This window comes from Bactrocera oleae, chromosome 3 (genome assembly GCF_042242935.1).
Source record: "Bactrocera oleae isolate idBacOlea1 chromosome 3, idBacOlea1, whole genome shotgun sequence".
In the NCBI taxonomy this organism is placed as follows: domain Eukaryota; kingdom Metazoa; phylum Arthropoda; class Insecta; order Diptera; family Tephritidae; genus Bactrocera; species Bactrocera oleae.
The window spans coordinates 74131269-74142710 of record NC_091537.1 but is presented as its reverse complement, the minus strand read 5'-3'; the positions used below and the strand labels follow the sequence as shown (position 1 = coordinate 74142710).

Genomic DNA, 11442 nt, shown 5'->3' with positions numbered 1-11442 from the left:
TTTATGTTTGACAATACGATTTCGAAATCAAACTTTTAGCCCAATAAGATATTATTTATTATTTAAGTATAACAATTAATTCAGTTAATACATTAATGTGATTATTGCCGTATATATATATATATATTATTCTGTACTATATATAATATTATGATAGCTTATATTGACAGCTTTTCTATTTAATTTTCATAAAAATAGCAAATAAAACCAATACAAATTACCTAATTTATTATATTCCTCTTTGTCCAACATTCATTTGTTGCAAGCCAACTTAACCGCTGCAATATTCAACGATTCAAACAAGTTTTTAGTCAACTAGCTGTGTATACAATCACGGGAAGCATACAAATCAGTTATAAGTATTGCAACTGGCTCGTTGGTCTAGGGGTATGATTTCCGCTTAGGGTGCGGGAGGTCCCGGGTTCAAATCCCGGACGAGCCCAAGTGGTGTGAAAACTTTTTTTGGTACTAGTAATAATTATTTCTTAAAATAATAATGATTTTCATACTCCAAATATTGAGGTTTATTTGTCGATTTAGTGTTAACTAGAAAGCATTACTTATAAACACAGGAAAAATATACATATATATATTTTTTTTTGTCAATAGAACGCAGTTTGGGCCCACTGTAGAATATTTTTGTTTATTATTTTGACAGTTAATCAGCGTATAAAGATATGTCAAATTAAAGTGAGCGTTCTCAAGGCACCTCCATTAATAATTCTTGACATTCATTAAAAAACGCTTTTGTTGTGTATAACGGATTTTAAGTTTTCTCACATTGTTTATACCCAGTTTCCTTACATCATCGGATATCTTTCTGATGATTAAGTCATAAAGTCGCGTGCGCTTACTTTCCGAGTAAAATAATCTTATTTGTTATTCTACTAAAAAATATTATCATTCCTCAAGCTTCTCACTGAAAGCAACAAATTATAAATTTTAGAAATCACTGTTGTTTGTTAACTTTAACTATAGCTGCTTTTGATTGTAAATCTAGGGCTATAAACTAAACTTATAAAGGCAATTTAAATTATTGCAGTCAGAATATTTGATGAGCTGTAGCGAATTTATTTGTATATACTAAATAAACCACTGTCAACTCGGGGTATAAATTAAGTAAGCCGTAAATCCGCTAAGGGTAAAAGTGTTTTGTTTGCAAGCGAAAAGCGATAAGATAACTTTATATATAAATATATATATATATATATATATATATAGACATATACGTATATGTATATACTCGTAGAGTAGAATTCTGAAGAATTAGAATTAATAAGGCATGATTGAACATTATTTGATTCAAAAATTATAAAATTTTCGAATATTTTTTTTTGTTTGGTACTCTGAAATATAGGTTTATGGGAACCTCTACGAAAATCTCTCCAAGTATGAGCTCTTAATTGTAACAGGAAAGTCTTGCACCTTACATTTTTATACTCTTGCAACATGTTGCTACATATTATAATGGTTTTGTTCACCTAACGGTTGTTTGTATCACCTAAAACTAATCGAGTTAGATATAGAGTTATATATGCATATATAAATGATCAGGATGAAGAGACGAGTTGAAATCCGGGTGACTCTCTGCCCGTCCGTCCGTCCGCCAGTACAAGCTGTAACTTGTGTAAAAATTGAGATATCTTTATGAAACTTGGTAGACATGTTTCTTGGTACCGTGAGACGGTTTATAGGAACCTTGTTCAAAATTAGACAGTAGGCGGGGCACCGCCCACTTTTAGCTGAAAATATCTTGGGATCTTCTTAAACGATTTCAACCAAATCTCATTATGCTGATCATTTATGTATATATTTTATAGGGTCTCCGACGTTTCCTTCTGGGTGTTACAAACCTCGTGGCAAACTTAATATACCCTGTTCAGTATAGAAATAGGCGAATAACGGGATTAAATCTGCCAAACTTTTTCATTTGTTGACATATCTTCACGAAATTTGAAACGGATCATTATCATAGGTAATCATGGAATCTTCGTTTGCACTGTTTTTTCTTGTTATTATATTAGTACTATTTATTTCTTAATCTTGAATTACATGTCATTATTAATTTTGAATAGGCAGGGGAAATCTGTGTTTCTATTGCAGTTTATTTTATCTACGACCGCTCAATCAAATCTCAATATTGGTTGACAAAACTTAAGTTCGAAGTCAAATGTTTTTACCAGGACATATAATCTCACATAGTTTTGGATAATAGAATTTATGATTTCTATTAAGAACACAAGCAATACGAGATTCATTTGTAATGCAGTTGTACTTATAAACATATTGGCATTGCCGATTAACCGCATCCCTTCATTCAATCATCCCGTGAGAGGGGTCAAAGACAGATCTCACGCATTGCGATAAAGCTAGTGATGACCATAATGACATGTAACAACTGAATAATTTATGAAAAATTACCACATGCCATACTTTTGTACATTAAATCTCAGCGATCAACAAAAACCGAACAGAGGAGTAAAATTAAGGCTACAGGGGATAAAAAATGCACGCCGCTCATCATCAATGTCAGCAATATTGGACAGATACACGCGTTGATACGGTTTGTACGAGCAAATAAGTACGTGCGCTTGTGCATTGGATCACGTACGGCCCGAACTGTTGAAGGCACTGATGTGCAAGATATTTATCTTGGCGGGCAGCAACGGCAAACACCACCAGCGATGCGAATGAGGATGCGGCAAAGCAGTAACTTCGCACTCGAGTATCAACGCTGAGCAGGAGGGCAGGCGCACTTTTAGTAAAGATTTTTTGTATATTTTTATTTCTTGTGAGTTTGGCTTGCCGAACCGGACCGGGGGTTGGCTGCCGGCTGAACTGGCTGTCTGTCCACATTCGTGTTGCGCGCAACAGCGCATAAATTAAATTTAATGTGACATTTTTACAAAATGTTCATTTCTCACATTTCCACGCACCCATATAGCATGCTGCATAATAGAAAAACAACAGGCAACGGCAGCGGCAGCGGCAACAGCAGCGACAGCAATAAATAAATACAATTCGTATTGTATAAGTTCAATGTGGCGAAAAAAAACAGAAATTTACGTAGAAAATATCAAAACCAAAAAGTCGTAAAAAAGCAGAATTCAGAGTGCTGCTTGAAGAGAAATTGCTGCTGTTGCTGATATTTTTATTGTTGTTTGTGTGTGTGTGGCAACTGAACGCATAAATTTCCATAAGAAATATATTTTGCCTTAAATTAGCCTCAATTAAATGTTAATGCTTTTTGACAGTTTTGTGAGAAGATAAATATGTATGAGCCGCGGATCTGTATGTATGTGCATGTAGCTCCGCCATAACTTCCCAGACCCCCAACTACGACACAGTCGACGCCTTGCACGTACCCCTCCTTGGCGTTACCGTTGTCAGCTTTCGTATTGCCATAGTTTTGTTGTTGCTTGTTTAGCTTCATCGCTTGGAAAGCGTATACGCCCCGCTGACTTCCTGCCATCGCTAATAGTTATCTCAAAAGTCAAGTCTCTCTGTTGGCCTCACCAAAAGAACTCTTTAAGCTCAGTGTATTTCAAGGTGACCCTACGCCCCTCTCGATTCAGACAATTCGCGGCGCCTTTTCATTGCCTGTCGGCAAAGCATTCGGTCGGACGCCGTTGTCACACGCATATCAACGGCGCATTATAGGGGTTGACAGTTGACAGCGAAATTTTGTCATTCATGAAAAATGAATTATGATTTCAATATTTCCTTTTGCCGCTTTGCCAAGAGATTTCCATATGAGCAAACCACGGCCGCGCCGTTAAGAACACGGAGCGGCAGGAGGTGGGAAGTGTAGCGGTATGAATGCAATCAGTTGAGAAGTATCATTATTTTCGTGGTTGTTGTTGTCACATTGGCATTTCTCTTCTCGCCATGTCGGACGCGTCTGTCGGTGGTGTTGCAAGCAATTAGTGCTGATATTTTTGCAGCAGCTGTGAGCATTCATATCATATACAAGCGTACAAAATATTAATGAAGGATAAGGTAAAGGAAAAAGATAATAAACGATCTGAATAAGAGAAATTGTCTTAGCTCGGTTTTGTCAAATACTTCATACCATTCATTACATAAAAAATAAAATAAATTAATATTATATTATTTGAACTATAAATGAGTTATGAAGAGAGCTAAGTGGGTCAAGCTAAAATGACCCTACAACCTGAGCATTAAATGACTTTGTTTTAATATATGCATGTACGAGTATATATATATAATGCTCACCATATTTCCTAAAAACTATCCTAATCCTTTCAAATGATAGAATTATGATTCTCATTATCACCATTAAGACATTATACTGAGATAACTATGAAATACAATGTTTAGATGAGAACAAGATGCTGGCATCGAGTTGTGGCTATTACCCGACTGCTGCGATAGAGAAGCACATGGTTGTAAATAATTTGCTAAACGCCGTCCACGTCACATGAGGATCAAATCCGATAAACTAATTAACTTCCATAAGAAGCTTTTACGCAAAAAAAAACATCAAAAAAAAAACCAACATCCAAATCAATCCAAATGATTTTGGATAGTGAAAAAATTAATCGTACAACACCAACGATGGCACTTAATGACATTGTACATATAGCACCCCAATTTGCACTTCGACGGCATCCCTGATAACTTGGATCACTGCGCCGCTCTTACCCAAATCCCACCAAGATAGGAACGAGCAGGTTCCCCTGTCTCCGTGCACTCGGGCGCTGTATCTATGAATTTCGCGAGCTCAGTACTCAGTAAGCATTGCTCAGCAACTAGCACTTGTGGAGTTGCTTTAGCCTTGGATTGGAATATAAAAGGTGCATTGAACTACCAGCTCTTAGCAGGGTTCATATGGCCGCATTAATAGGTGCCCTAATTAGAAGAAGTAGATATTAGCCGACTAAATAAATTTGTCTGTGGCTCTAGGCGCTTCGTATAAATGCGACGGTCTTTTTGATCCATACATAAGATTGAATTTCGTGGCCTCACGAAACATCAACCTATTTACCTAACCTAACCTAACCTTGCTGACGCTCTAAAGTTAAAAAATGTCCGGAATCACCACGAATATTTGGGTACGCGAAAGCTCTGTGGAAAATGGATGCCGCACGATCTTACAACTGCCTAATTCTCAGTGACACAAATAGTTAAAAAGTTATCTGTCAAATTGATGATATGTGAAGTCTGGTTTCTTCTTTAGGAAGCTATCATGCCAAAGTCTTTCTTCACAATATTATGCGCGCATTTAGGAAAAAAAATTTTTAACTTACATAATAAATACAAATTTTATATATATATGTATATTTTAAAAGTCATATTGCGAATAAAATGGTTTTCAAAAGTCGACCAAACCGTCAGTGCTTACTAACATTTCCATTATATTAAGGGTATAATATACTCTACATCAAAGAAAGATTAAATAAATAAAAGGAAGATTAACTTCGATTTCACCGAAGCTAAAATACCATTCACAGTTTCATTTTTAATAGCGTAAAAGGTTTTAGAAAGATCAATACCTTGATTTGGGTTTGTTTATATTCTTCGGCAAATGTATTGTTGCTTTGAATAATAATCCATGCCAAATTTTGTAAATATATGTGTGGCAAATATATTTACATATATGCGGTTCTAACAAATAATCACCTTTTTGGGGAGACGACGAAGTGTGCAAAATTTCAGATCGATACCTCAAAAGTTGAGCAACTAGTGACAGACGGGAAGACAGATGGACGTGGCTAAATCGGCTCAAATCGTCAAGCTAATCATTTATATACATATATATATTATAGGGTCTCCCACGTTTCCTTTTGATTGTTAAAAAATTCGCGGCAAACTTAATATTATATATCCTGTACAGGGCATCAGTCACAACTGCATACTTACATACACATACACACCCGAACCCGGACCAAACCAAACGAGTAAATACAAAATGAGGCTTCGCTGACATAAAATTATTGCACGCATTGCTGACATTTTGACGCGAGATATGTAAATTACTTAATGAGTGCCTGCATTCCTGCTTTTAATCATTGCACTGAGAAGACAGCGATTCAATCTGTAAATAAATAAATGTAATCCGCCAGCAATCTCGCTTATACCCAAACTGACACAAGTATGTACACAAATAAATAAGATTGCATGCAAGCAAATGCATATACATACAAACATACATGCACACATACATATCTACTTCGTTGATTTCATTCAGCTGCTTACTTTTCTCATTTCATTATTTCTGCTTACAGCCGTGCTGTGCATCCAGTGGAAAGATAAATTAAAAATTTTCGTTCATTGTGAATTTTTGAAGAAAGCACAGACAAATTATTACAGCTACATTTGTCTCATAACTTTTCATTAAATTTTTTACAGCTATATTGTGGAATTAACAAATGAAAGAAGAAAGGCGCTGAGTGGGCAATCAATCAGCAGATAAATACGATAAGCATGTTATTATTTCGACAAACGGATTTACGCTGCGATTTATTTATTTTGTTTATGTGAAAGACTTACGGAAAGGATTTATGGAGATAGTCGAGATAACGAAATGAAATGAATAACTCAGTAATAATAAAAGTATACACAAAATTATTTAATAACTTGAATTTGTATAGTAGATAAAAGAAAGAAACCATTTGACTAGCATGAACCGAACTAAACTTCAAACATATTTACGTACCTAGAATGTGGTAAGAGTTCTGAAAGAACGACTTAAAGAATTAGGCCAGTATTGAATCCTCAAAAGAGGCCTCGTTTTGACAATTTGTTATGGGAGCAAAGAAAAAATTATCATATCACATTAATGCTAAGAACTTTTGTTAAAATATTATTTTTTTTCTAAAAAAATTAGCCAGAAATAGTTTATTTTCTATTCATTTTTAAAGAAATTGCAATAAAAACAAAAAAATCGTACTTAATTTTACTTTAAAGCTACAGTTAAAATTTCAAGTGGATACGGTTGAGTGCCATCGTCGCGCGATTCATCACGAGAAAAACACCTTTACAGTTTTTTGTGCTCTAACTGACTGATCCAATACATTCTACATTAAAGCAGATTGTACAGGAATTTTTCTTTTCATATTTATAATTAAATAATGCTTCAAGGACCCTAAACTGCGCTTTAAGTAAAAATAAAAAACATTTTTTTTATATTAAAATTCTGGACTGGCCTAAGCAGAACGTTACAACATAAGTAATCAAAGTACCAATTCCTATATAAAGTCTATCAGAACTTTTTGGCCAATTACCAATTACCAATATATGTTAGGTGATACCTACTAACCTCATTAAGATCATAGAGTAATCAAAGGAATTCATTTATAAGATTATATGTACAAGTATATAAAAGATTGGAAGATATATAGTATGTACATATATATAATATGATATAAACCGGAATTTTGAACATCAGAATTGTTTAAGGTGTTACCTCTCTTTTAAAAGTTTATAAAGCTTTTTCTATTGCAAGTATATCTATATCAAGCAATGTGGGCATGGTTTCCACCTCGATTAAACCTATTCGACAAATTGTAAAATCACAATCAACCATCTTAGTATGACCTCCTACTCACCTCAGTGGAGAAATACTATACGACTACATTTTCCAAGATACTATAGTATATCAATTTTTGTTCATACGAATGGATATATCGACGGACGGGCCAATAGACATACGGATATCAACTTGTCTCGCCATCTCGATCATTCTGTTTTTATATATATCTCTTAAGGTCTAACTGTATGTTAAGTTTTATGAGCAAAATTATTATAACCTATTCAGCATGATGTAGCTTTTTATCCGTATTCCGATTAATGGTCATTGGAATATAGCTAATACTTCGATTTATCTGCATATATCTGCATATGCCGCTGGATTAGTAGATATACTTAGGTATAGATATAGATATAGATATAGATAAAGATATAGATATAGATATAGATATAGATATAGATATAGATATAGATATAGATATAGATATAGATATAGATATAGATATAGATATAGATATAGATATAGATATAGATATAGATATAGATATAGATATAGATATAGATATAGATATAGATATAGATATAGATATAGATATAGATATACAATAGAAATAGATATAGATATAGATATAGATATAGATATACAATAGAAATAGATATAGATATAGATATAGATATAGATATAGATATAGATATAGATATAGATATAGATATAGATATAGATATAGATATAGATATAGATATACAATAGAAATAGATATAGATATAGATATAGATATACAATAGAAATAGATATAGATATAGATATAGATATAGATATAGATATAGATATAGATATAGATATAGATATAGATATGGATATAGATATAGATATAGATATAGATATAGATAGATACAGAATAAACTAGTCAATACAAAAATAATACGAATAATTTCATTTTAAGACCGTTGGTAGTCAAATAAATTAAGCTTTTTAACAACATTATTGTCAGATATATGTTATATCTATACTATGTATACTACTTAAACATATACTGTAAAATTTATGTAGCTACTATAAATTAATTTATAAACCCATTATATTAATAAATTTATTATGTCAAAGTACTCGTATGTATTTGCTCTTAGCAGCCATCTTGCCCACTAATGATTTCCTGCTCAAATGTTTGCTAACTTAATGTTAATGCACAAACACTTTGACAGTCGCCTATTCAAGTCTAATTGATTTTGAAGTTGTAAAATTTATAGCCTATTGCAAAATACAAACATACAGGCAATTGGAGATGTCATTTGGCCGTACAAGGCGTGCAGGCACTCGGCCACACAAAACCTATTTACATATAAATTGTTTGGTGCTTTTATGATGGCGGCATGTATCGTATAAATTTTGTGGCCATTGGGCTGCACACCAGCAGACAACGTTGTATACAATTTTATTGCGGTCATAATGTGTTAAATAAGCCCATCACTAGTGGCTTAAGTGGTGGCATTGGATAAGGTATGAGATACTCATATAGACATACAAACTACTTACGCACTCAACACAAGTATGCGGTTCTTTATAATGATATATTTATGCATGTGCATGCTCATTTCCAAGCATATGTATGTACATATATACCAGTGTGTGCGAATGTACCTAGGAGTGTGTGCCATTTAAGTTGTTGAAATATAGATTGTTTTAGTCAAATGAGCATTACTATATTTACGATATTCGCAGAGCTATTCGGATGCTTCGGATGGACAGCAGGAAACTTATGCCTGACCCATGGCGAGTGCGCAGTGGGACGAATATGAGCAATAAATGGATGTGCAATTTTAGAAAGCCATTGAACATATACCATATACATATATTCGCACTTGAAATTTAATTAGAATTATTGTAATTATGACGCTGCTTGTGGATTAAAATATGAAACGAAATTGCTATTTTATGTGATAAGAATTTATGGTGTGCATATACATGGAATATCAAAAAGGAATGAAGAGAGTAAATGTATGTAATACTCGGGGTTGCGAATTTTTTTATTTAAAATTTTTGGATTTAAATTGAAATTCAAATTTTTTATACAAAAATCGTCATCTAAAATTTGTAAATTTAATTCTTTAAACCGAAAATCGGTATCTAAAATATATATATCCAAATCCAAAATTGATGAATATTTTTTAGTTCAATAGTTGGAGTAATAAATAAAAAAATTATTTTTCACAACAACAGTTGAATGAAATGGAATAAAAATGAAAGATTTACATATTTCTAAATTAAAAACTACATATAAGAGTAATAAGTCAAAAAAGGCTAAACTGCGTTTTCTAACATTTTATTAAAAATAAGCTTTCTGTTTCAAAATATGGCCCAAAACGAGAATTTATTTGAAATTCCAAAACACAGTTCTTATTAATTTTAAATTATTAGATTGGGGTTAAAAATTTTTATTTATTTTTTTGGAATTAGAAGTTTATGTTTAAATTTTCAACCCAATATTTTGGAACAGCAATTAGAAAAGTATTTTTAATTAAAAATTTCGTAAAAAAAAATAACTTGTGTGTTAATTCAATAACCTTTGTGATGCCTTATTTGCAACCGTTGCGATACTATAAGTAAGAACGCGTTGAATCTAATTATATTAATTTCAAAATTTGTAAAGTTCATGTGTTTAACTTTGTTAAGATAAGTTAGACTTAATATCCCGAATCTTGATTTCTCTAATAAGTATGAATTTTTATCTCTACAATATTATAGGGCAAAAAAATTTAACTGATGGCCCTTAGTCGTAGAAACAATGATTCTTAAAAATGATATATCTGAACATGGTTATACAGAAGCTCAAAAGACTAACTCCAAGTTACCTCCAATCTCACATGCAACGAGTCCTCCGATGATACTAACCGCCACTTTGCATACTTACTCCAACCAACTCATTTAAGCCTCATTTTTCTATGGTGCCACTCTATCGAAACAACCCTTTTTTGGGCCTCCGGTTAATATATAACTATAATAATATATAGCTTATTTGTCATCAACTAGCAACGGAAACTGTAAATAGATTAGTTGTTATCCGTCACTGCTATCGCCGAAGTAGTTTGCTATCGCCTTGAACCCTTTATATGAAATCAAAGTTAAAAAATAATATATATATCTCTTCACTACTGCGACTTCTTTTAATGACAAACATTTTACAATTTCCTACTGTCAAAGTAAGTAAGGATAGACATATGTACTTTTATAAAACTCGAAAACAGATATCACTAAAACGGTGACAACCATCTTAGTGATTTTTTGAAAGAGACATTATGCTAATAGAGTAGATCCAATTAATGGCGCTGATTTCCTGATAAAGTTCTGGTTTATATATTAAATCTTATAATAAAAGTTGCTCACTTCATTATTTTTATCGGCAATTCAACGAGGCGTCATAAAATTTATTATGATGTGCATCGCAGAATACTCTATAATCAAGATTAAAAATAATTTCGATACATTTTCTCTACAAAACATATTTATCTAAGAGCCGCTTATTAACAGAAACTACACATAAATTATTACAGGAATTTAAGTGAGAGGGGAAATTAATACTAAAGATTTATGATTTCAACACATTTTACAACGTCGCTTACCACTGTCACCGCAAATTGCAGCCAAATTCGATGAACATTTAATGCGACATTCTGGTTTCCACTGACAGTTCGAAGCCTAAGTAGTAATTGTCATTTGAGTGACTTTTATGGTCTGTTGAGACATAATCGCTGCCATTTTAAATGAATTTTTATTGCCACACTAAGCGCGATGAGCGTACGAACGCCAAATGCGATGTCAGACAGCAGCCGCTACACCATGAATAGCAAGCAATCGGCATCAAGTAGAGCAATAAATGACTTCCAACTGCTGAAGACGTTGGTGTCGTCGCCTGAAAACGATGCATGCGGCCGGATGAGACAGTACATAGTAGG

The 11442-nt window shown here is 33.1% G+C and overlaps 1 non-coding gene across 1 annotated transcript; it reads left to right on the top strand.

Moving 5' to 3' along the window:
- Positions 1 to 370: 370 nt before the first annotated feature.
- Positions 371 to 442, top strand: TRNAP-AGG (transfer RNA proline (anticodon AGG)). Its single transcript has one exon. It is a non-coding gene; the product is annotated as a tRNA-Pro (tRNA).
- The last annotated feature ends 11000 nt before the right edge of the window (positions 443 to 11442 follow it).